The sequence below is a fragment of the Sebastes umbrosus genome, chromosome 12 (genome assembly GCF_015220745.1).
Source record: "Sebastes umbrosus isolate fSebUmb1 chromosome 12, fSebUmb1.pri, whole genome shotgun sequence".
Lineage (NCBI taxonomy): Eukaryota > Metazoa > Chordata > Actinopteri > Perciformes > Sebastidae > Sebastes > Sebastes umbrosus.
The window spans coordinates 14,368,870-14,378,539 of record NC_051280.1 but is presented as its reverse complement, the minus strand read 5'-3'; the positions used below and the strand labels follow the sequence as shown (position 1 = coordinate 14,378,539).

General features: G+C 42.3%; 1 long non-coding RNA gene across 1 annotated transcript in view; it reads right to left on the bottom strand.

Moving 5' to 3' along the window:
• Positions 1–3,005: 3,005 nt before the first annotated feature.
• LOC119498620 overlaps positions 3,006–9,670 on the bottom strand; it is a 55,625-nt gene continuing 48,960 nt past the window's right edge. Inside the window, exon 4 of the long non-coding RNA XR_005209158.1 lies at positions 3,006–3,060. This is a non-coding gene — a long non-coding RNA (uncharacterized LOC119498620). The remainder of the gene's footprint in view (positions 3,061–9,670) is intronic.

Below are 9,670 nucleotides of genomic sequence, written 5' to 3'. Positions count from 1 at the left end.
TATAAATGTCACATTTTATTAGATTTGTGTATGTCTTTCCCTCTACTGTTAAAGTGCTTTGCAGGTATAGAGAGCAACAATGTCTGTTTTTGAAGTATTTGTGTAACTTAATGGGACATCCAGTTTAATCAATGATGTTTTGAATAATGTTTACATTCATGGCTATGACCTTCCTAGAGTTTCGAGTTTCTTTTGGCTCCAGGCGGTTGTACATAAATGTGTGACAGGCCAAGCCAAATAGTAAACACCTTCCCAAAAACTATAATATTCCTTTTAAATATTCCTGCTAATCATTTCTGACTTGAAACCAGCTGTGTGGGAATAGCGGTTGAAAATAAACGCGGGCTCAAGCTGCACAAACTCCCACTGTAGTCATCCATGCTCTCCCCAGAGCATGTCACACGTATGTGCAGTATGAGATCTTAGCTTCTTAATCCAAAGGTTGTCTGGTGGGAGTGCCCTCCACATTCATACTAACATCCGAGTTATTTTCTTCCGATGTAGCCAAAGGGATTTTAGCAGAAACCCTCCTCCTCCTCCTCCTCCTCCTCCTCTCTCCACATCACGCTTAATTTAAAACCATGGCTGAGTTAGTGTGCTGTGGAGAACTCTGTGAAGAGAACCCGCTCCCTAAATAGATATGAAGGGCTCATTCTAAGCTACGGAAAACACAACGATTCTTATTATCAGGTGATAATACACTAATAAAAACATAGTTCTGAATATTATATTCCGGTTTTTTTTCAGGTTCGTTTCCTGTCCCAGAAGGAGGTTCCATTTATTACTGCGCTGACGTACTACAATCATTCTGGTAGTAAAGATTAAGAAGAGACCTGACCTCTTATGAGCAGGAAGTAATAATGTGTTGCCTCACCCATCAGACATTCCCGTCATAATTAACAATCTGATATGAGCTGACTTTTTGCCCGTTTTCATCAGTGCGCCAGTTTTCCATAGAAAAGTTGTAAAGACTGGTACATGATTGACTGTAGGCTATAGATGCAGTGGGGCCATATCATGTTTGGTTATCTTGCTGACAAGCTAAATTGCAGCTCAGTTGAAAACCCACTATGGTCCGAGGGATGTCAAGCAAATCTAATAATCAGTAGGGCATGTAAACACACAGATTTTTTTCTCAAACATTATTATCACTGAGTATTTTCATTCAGACATTGGATCCAATGGAGCAAAAAAAATTTGTGTGCCTAATGGCATCTGCAAGATTTCACAGACCGGAGGAAAACAACTTATCAGAGCCGAGCTGGAGCCTTGCCGTCGCTGAGCAGCTGTCAATCACTCACGAACTCCGATCAAACGGTCAAACTAGGCAGCGCTGATCAAATATGAATCAATATTATGTTACTGTAATGCCTATTTCTTCCCTCAAACGTTTTCAGAAACATCTTGTAGTGCACTGTTTAGCTGTAAAATGAGAAAGTTTGTGACCCGTCAGCCATGTTGAGAACAGTTGAGGAAATACCAAGCACCGCCCACCAGCCGGAGCACAGCCAATAGGAGCGCTTAATAGGAACGCTCTCTCTCTGAAATGACCCGTGATTGGCCAAAGTCTCCCGTCATGGGTGGATGACAAGGTAGATTTTTTAAAGCCTGAAAACAGAGCCATGAGGAGGTGTAGAAGTCTAGTTTTCTCTCAGAACACTTAAATTACAATATGCTGAAAGGTTATTACGGAATTTTTGCCCAATGATGCCAAAAATATTCTGCCTACTGCAGGTTTAATGCATCTAATCTAATGATAGCTGAGGAGTGTAAAAATACCAACAACTATAACAGTTCATGTGGAGGCTATAAACAGGAAGGGTTGTTATATGGTCTCATTGTTTCAGGCTTTGACGACTGCTTTCCTGTTAAACATGCTCGCATCTCTGTGCCACTGGAGTAGGTTATTTTTGTGTTTTTGATTTGAAATACTCCTACTTAATATTTTTTTTTTGCTTTATAGAAACAGTACCATTCAAATTTTATTGTTACTATTTGATGGTTGACTAGAAACACATATTATATAGTCTATATATATTTTGCATGCTGCCTCCTCTACACTTCCACGGTTCTCTACATTTTATATCCGACTCATTGTCCTGTACGTATCACTGCGTACTTTATGATCTGGTTTCCTGGCCTTCATTAAGACATACCGGGTAAACTCCCTTCATATCTGTGTGATCTCATATCACTCATCAACAGCTGGTATGATTTCCACTTTAGTAGATGGCGGTTCTTAGGAACTCAGCATTTACTCAGAACTTGGACAGTTTTCTCCTATTTTGCACCCTGGTCATAGGATATTATTCAGACTGGGAGGGTTCAAAGATGTGATAGAAAACTGTGTAACTGAAGAATGAAATTGCTATTCCTAAACTGGATTTGTATTATGTATGTGTTGTCCCTTGTCTGTTTGTAACATGCTCTATTTTGAATTGTCCCTGGTCTGTTTTTGACATGCTTTATTTTTATAACCTTTGTAACTTTGTAACCTTGGTGTGCTATCTTGGCTACCGCGAAAAAGAGGGAGCAAAGATAAAGGTTAAAAGAAGGTTAAAAAAATCGATTTGACCCTCATGTTCTTATTATTTCTCAATGTCCAACGATGACATACAAAACACCAACACCAAGTGAGACACCAACACCAAGTGAGACAACAACACCATGTGAGACAACGGCATTAAAACTAAACCTCTCAGCATGGTGTTAAGCACAACTTTTTAAACACTCTCTATTAATTAAGATTGAATAAAAAAATGCTTAGATCATGTTTAGGCAAAAATGTAACAAGCAAACCTACTTATTTTCTGCCACTTCAAGTTGCACCAACTTCTATTTCTCCAGTTGAATTCAAATGCCGGTAAAAAAAAATCAAGCCTTATGCATATAAAGCCAACAGCTGCTTACTATGTGCAGCATAATCCACAACACCACAGTGAAAAAAAGGATAATGAAGGCTCTACCTACCTGTCCATGCGGATAAAGCAGGAGCTTATTCTATTCTTCATGGTAGGTCATCCTGGGCGGGCATCCAGAGGCATCGTTTCACTGCTCAGGCTCAGAAACAGGATGAGAGAGACAATGGGTCATTTTTCTTCAAAACCCCTCACCACCAAGTACAGGCAGGACACTCAGGAGACCAGCATCCTGCCAAAGGCCCCATTGTTCCCCAGCCCGTCTGCCTCCATGGCCATGACCACTGACTGTTTATTTATTTAATTCAGCATGACTCCTACTACAACCCCATTCATTCACCCAGAAATTAGCAGTGACGTAGCTGTGGACCTTGAAGGAACTGGCCTTCTACCTCCGAGAGGTCAAGGCCCAGTTACGTGCTGGTTAATCTTGTGTGACAAAGAGATTTTCCAAACAGACGGGTTAAAGCATAATAATACAATTTATTCCGAACAATTAATGTTGCATAAGTAAAAATAAAAGAGTTTACAGATATCTGGATCCAATCAACATGTCCCTGACAACATACAGTGCATGGGTCAGTTCGTGAAGTCTGAACCCCGAGCTATCCCTGATCCAGCCTATTCATGGTTTACACAATATTAATATTCATGAGCTTATGGCACGTGATGTTTCTGCTGCATGTCTTCTTCTTCTGTTATCTCCTTCTGACTCCTTCCTCCCTTTGGCCTTGAAAAAGAAGAACAGCACCTCCCTCTCCTCTCTTTCCCCACAATTCACTCTATTCATAACAAATCCGACAGTCAGGTTATTGTAGATCATAGTAAGCACTTTTGTACATAATAAATCCAACAGACCCTCTTTTGAACTTAACTAAGTTCACCTACAGATAATGTTACATACAGATATATTTATTATAAGCATAGATAATGTTACGTACAGATGTATTAATTATAAGCATCATCACACAACCTCTTCAGGATCAACATCTTCACTATCCCCCACCATTTCCAGGAGACCCTGTCTCTCCGCTTGGAACATGGCCATCTGATAAGAAGGAGGTGCATCCGGATGCTTTCGTTGCACAGCAGAAATGATCACACGCTCAGTGAGGTGGCGAATACAAGGAATACAGCAGCAACCGCATAATACTAAGCATGTACACACAGCTAGGATTGAGGAGAATAGAGATACCACCATGGACTTCCATTTCCCAAAGGTACGGTCTAACCAGTCGTGAATGGGGCTGTTGATACCTGAGTCATCGTGCATGGATTCAGACAGCGTCCGGAGCCCCTCTAGCGCCTTAGTTACAGTCCCGTCCGGCGCTGTATTATTAGGGATGAAAATACAACATGAGTCTTGGAACATTGAGCATACACCGCCTTTCTCTGCCAGCAGCATATCTAATGCCATTCTATTTTGGATCACCATCAGTGACGTAGGAGCCATTTGTTCAGCTAGTCCGGCAATTGCATCACGGGTTAGATTAGTCAAACGGAGAACATTATAGTGGATGTAGTTAATGCGGTCAACATTTTTGTTAGGAGTGATAGGGATCAGAGCACTTATTATAGGTAAGTTTTCAAAACCTGCAGCTATTTGGTCAGCTAGTTTATATTCATTAGGGGAGCTACCTCACTACATCATTCTTTATAATCTTGGTTTAGCCTTCCCCCCCCCTTGTAGCCCACTCCTTCCACCCTGCTTCTGAGTGAAAGCATTGTCTATTGTTAAAGAGTTACTTGCGATTAGCCAGTTTTAGCAGAGTGCAGAGGCGAGGATGATAAGTAATGTATCTAAACTAGTACAGTCTGTGCTTTCCCAGGTTATTCAGATTTATCTGAGTACACAAACTCTACACAAGGGTCATGGTATTTTCTCTCACATTCCCTAAAACATTTAAAATACATGACAAATCACATGAAGAAAGTTTGTACAGAAGAACGAGGACAAGAGAGGTAAACACAAATGCTACAGCAAACGCTACTAGCAGTTTGCCGTACTGCATGATGCTTCTAGTTTGTTTTCCTGCGCGCAACTGAAAAACTTTTATCTGGGTGATCCTATTTTATACTGGTTTGGGAAAGGAAGTGAAATTTCTCTCTGGTGGATTCTCCCCACCCCTGGTTCCTCTTTTTATCTATTTTAGCATTTATTCTAAGCAACAAGTTTTAATACAATGTGATATATAATGTTTTTCAAAAACCACCTAGATGAGTCCACCTAAACAACCATGTTAGCCTGATTTAACTGTAAATACAGGCAAGACCTTGTAACCTTCTTTCCCTTATGTGTATCTCATCACAGTCACAGTTTATACAGTATATGAAAAATAAAAAATTATACGTGACCCTCTTTTCACGTAGCCTGGGCTCCTTGTGGGGCTGCCTCCTCTGCTTCAGGTCCTGTCCTGCTGCTGGAGCACTGTGTTAGGTGCCACCAGTTGAGTCCTTTTCCTGCGAGCTGCACAGCTGTTGCAGTTCTGGCCAGAACCTTGTGTGGGCCTGTCCAACGTGGCTCCGACCACTTCCTCTTTAACACCTTCAACCAAAGGTGTTCCGGGGGTCCGGGGTCAGGTCCTGGAACGTCCTCTGTGACAGGGGTGACAGGTTTGTCACCTGTATAGGAGAGAGCTGACACAAGAGCATTAACCTTCAAATAGTATGGTCTGTAACCGAGGTCAGGAAGGGGAGAGGGGTTTTGGGACGGCCCTGGGAAAGGTCGGCCACACGTAAGTTCAAATGGTGTGAGTCCAGTTGACCGATTGACCGAGGCTCTGATGCCTATCAGTGCAATGGGCAGGGCTTCAGTCCAAGGAAGCTTAGTTGTGCGAACGATTTTTAGCAGCTTTAGCTTGATGGTCTGATTAGCCCGTTCAACTTTTCCCTGCGATTGTGGGCGGTACACAGTGCCAAATTTGTGTTTTAGTCCCAGAGCCTTTTCAACAGATTGCAGGTCTTTATTTTTGAAATGTGAACCATTATCTGACCTGATCAATTTAGGAAACCCACGTTTCGGAATTGAAGGAACTGGCCTTCTACCTCCGAGAGGTCAAGGCCCAGTTACGTGCTGGTTAATCTTGTGTGACAAAGAGAATTTCCAAACAGACGGGTTAAAGCATAATAATACAATTTATTCCGAACACTTAATGTTGCATAAGTAAAATAAAAGAGTTTACAGATATCTGGATCCAACCTACATGTCCCTGACAACATACAGTGCATGGGTCAGTTCGTGAAGTCTGAACCCCGAGCTATCCCTGATCCAGCCTATTCATGGTTTACACAATATTAATATTCATGAGCTTATGGCACGTGATGTTTCTGCTGCATGTCTTCTTCTTGGTTATCTCTTTCTGACTCCTTCCTCCCTTTGGCCTTGAAAAAAGAACAGAGCATGCCATCCTCCCTGTCCTCGCAAACACTTCACACACAACAAATCCAACAATCAGGTTATTGCAGGTCATTGTAAGCACTTTTGTACATAATAAATCCAACAGACCCTCTTTTGAACTTAACTAAGTTCACCTACAGATAATGTTACATACAGATATATTTATTATAAGCATAGATAATGTTATGTACAGATGTATTAATTATAAGCATCATCACACAACCTCTTCAGGATCAACATCTTCACTATCCCCCACCATTTCCAGGAGACCCTGTCTCTCCGCTTGGAACATGGCCATCTGATAAGAAGGAGGTGCATCCGGATGCTTTCGTTGCACAGCAGAAATGATCACACGCTCAGTGAGGTGGCGAATACAAGGAATACAGCAACAACCGCATAATACTAAGCATGTACACACAGCTAGGATTGAGGAGAATAGAGATACCACCATGGACTTCCATTTCCCAAAGGTACGGTCTAACCAGTCGTGAATGGGGCTGTTGATACCTGAGTCATCGTGCATGGATTCAGACAGCGTCCGGAGCCCCTCTAGCGCCTTAGTTACAGTCCCGTCCGGCGCTGTATTATTAGGGATGAAAATACAACATGAGTCTTGGAACATTGAGCATACACCGCCTTTCTCTGCCAGCAGCATATCTAATGCCATTCTATTTTGGATCACCATCAGTGACGTAGGAGCCATTTGTTCAGCTAGTCCGGCAATTGCATCACGGGTTAGATTAGTCAAACGGAGAACATTATAGTGGATGTAGTTAATGCGGTCAACATTTTTGTTAGGAGTGATAGGGATCAGAGCACTTATTATAGGTATGTTTTCAAAACCTGCAGCTATTTGGTCAGCTAGTTTATATTCATTAGGGGAGCTACCTCACTACATCATTCTTTATAATCTTGGTTTAGCCTTCCCCCCCCTTGTAGCCCACTCCTTCCACCCTGCTTCTGAGTGAAAGCATTGTCTATTGTTAAAGAGTTACTTGCGATTAGCCAGTTTTAGCAGAGTGCAGAGGCGAGGATGATAAGTAATGTATCTAAACTAGTACAGTCTGTGCTTTCCCAGGTTATTCAGATTTATCTGAGTACACAAACTCTACACAAGGGTCATGGTATTTTCTCTCACATTCCCTAAAACATTTAAAATACATGACAAATCACATGAAGAAAGTTTGTACAGAAGAACGAGGACAAGAGAGGTAAACACAAATGCTACAGCAAACGCTACTAGCAGTTTGCCGTACTGCATGATGCTTCTAGTTTGTTTTCCTGCGCGCAACTGAAAAACTTTTATCTGGGTGATCCTATTTTATACTGGTTTGGGAAAGGAAGTGAAATTTCTCTCTGGTGGATTCTCCCCACCCCTGGTTCCTCTTTTTATCTATTTTAGCATTTATTCTAAGCAACAAGTTTTAATACAATGTGATATATAATGTTTTTCAAAAACCACCTAGATGAGTCCACCTAAACAACCATGTTAGCCTGATTTAACTGTAAATACAGGCAAGACCTTGTAACCTTCTTTCCCTTATGTGTATCTCATCACAGTCACAGTTTATACAGTATATGAAAAATAAAAAATTATACGTGACCCTCTTTTCACGTAGCCTGGGCTCCTTGTGGGGCTGCCTCCTCTGCTTCAGGTCCTGTCCTGCTGCTGGAGCACTGTGTTAGGTGCCACCAGTTGAGTCCTTTTCCTGCGAGCTGCACAGCTGTTGCAGTTCTGGCCAGAACCTTGTGTGGGCCTGTCCAACGTGGCTCCGACCACTTCCTCTTTAACACCTTCAACCAAAGGTGTTCCGGGGGTCCGGGGTCAGGTCCTGGAACGTCCTCTGTGACAGGGGTGACAGGTTTGTCACCTGTATAGGAGAGAGCTGACACAAGAGCATTAACCTTCAAATAGTATGGTCTGTAACCGAGGTCAGGAAGGGGAGAGGGGTTTTGGGACGGCCCTGGGAAAGGTCGGCCACACGTAAGTTCAAATGGTGTGAGTCCTGTTGACCGATTGACCGAGGCTCTGATGCCTATCAGTGCAATGGGCAGGGCTTCAGTCCAAGGAAGCTTAGTTGTGCGAACGATTTTTAGCAGCTTTAGCTTGATGGTCTGATTAGCCCGTTCAACTTTTCCCTGCGATTGTGGGCGGTACACAGTGCCAAATTTGTGTTTTAGTCCCAGAGCCTTTTCAACAGATTGCAGGTCTTTATTTTTGAAATGTGAACCATTATCTGACCTGATCAATTTAGGAAACCCACGTTTCGGAATTGAAGGAACTGGCCTTCTACCTCCGAGAGGTCAAGGACCAGTTACGTGCTGGTTAATCTTGTGTGACAAAGAGAATTTCCAAACAGACGGGTTAAAGCATAATAATACAATTTATTCCGAACACTTAATGTTGCATAAGTAAAATAAAAGAGTTTACAGATATCTGGATCCAACCTACATGTCCCTGACAACATACAGTGCATGGGTCAGTTCGTGAAGTCTGAACCCCGAGCTATCCCTGATCCAGCCTATTCATGGTTTACACAATATTAATATTCATGAGCTTATGGCACGTGATGTTTCTGCTGCATGTCTTCTTCTTGGTTATCTCTTTCTGACTCCTTCCTCCCTTTGGCCTTGAAAAAAGAACAGAGCATGCCATCCTCCCTGTCCTCGCAAACACTTCACACACAACAAATCCAACAATCAGGTTATTGCAGGTCATTGTAAGCACTTTTGTACATAATAAATCCAACAGACCCTCTTTTGAACTTAACTAAGTTCACCTACAGATAATGTTACATACAGATATATTTATTATAAGCATAGATAATGTTATGTACAGATGTATTAATTATAAGCATCATCACACAACCTCTTCAGGATCAACATCTTCACTATCCCCCACCATTTCCAGGAGACCCTGTCTCTCCGCTTGGAACATGGCCATCTGATAAGAAGGAGGTGCATCCGGATGCTTTCGTTGCACAGCAGAAATAATCACGCGCTCAGTGAGGTGGCGAATACATGGAATACAGCAACAACCGCATAATACTAAGCATGCACACACAGCAAGGATTGAGGAGAATAGAGATACCACCATGGACTTCCATTTCCCAAAGGTACGGTCTAACCAGTCGTTAATGGGGCTGTTGATACCTGAGTCATCGTGCATGGATTCAGACAGCGTCCGGAGCCCCTCTAGCGCCTTAGTTACAGTCCCGTCCGGCGCTGTATTGTTAGGGATGAAAATACAACATGAGTCTTGGAACATTGAGCATACACCGCCTTTCTCTGCCAGCAGCATATCTAATGCCATTCTATTTTGGATCACCATCAGTGACGTAGGAGCCATTTGTTC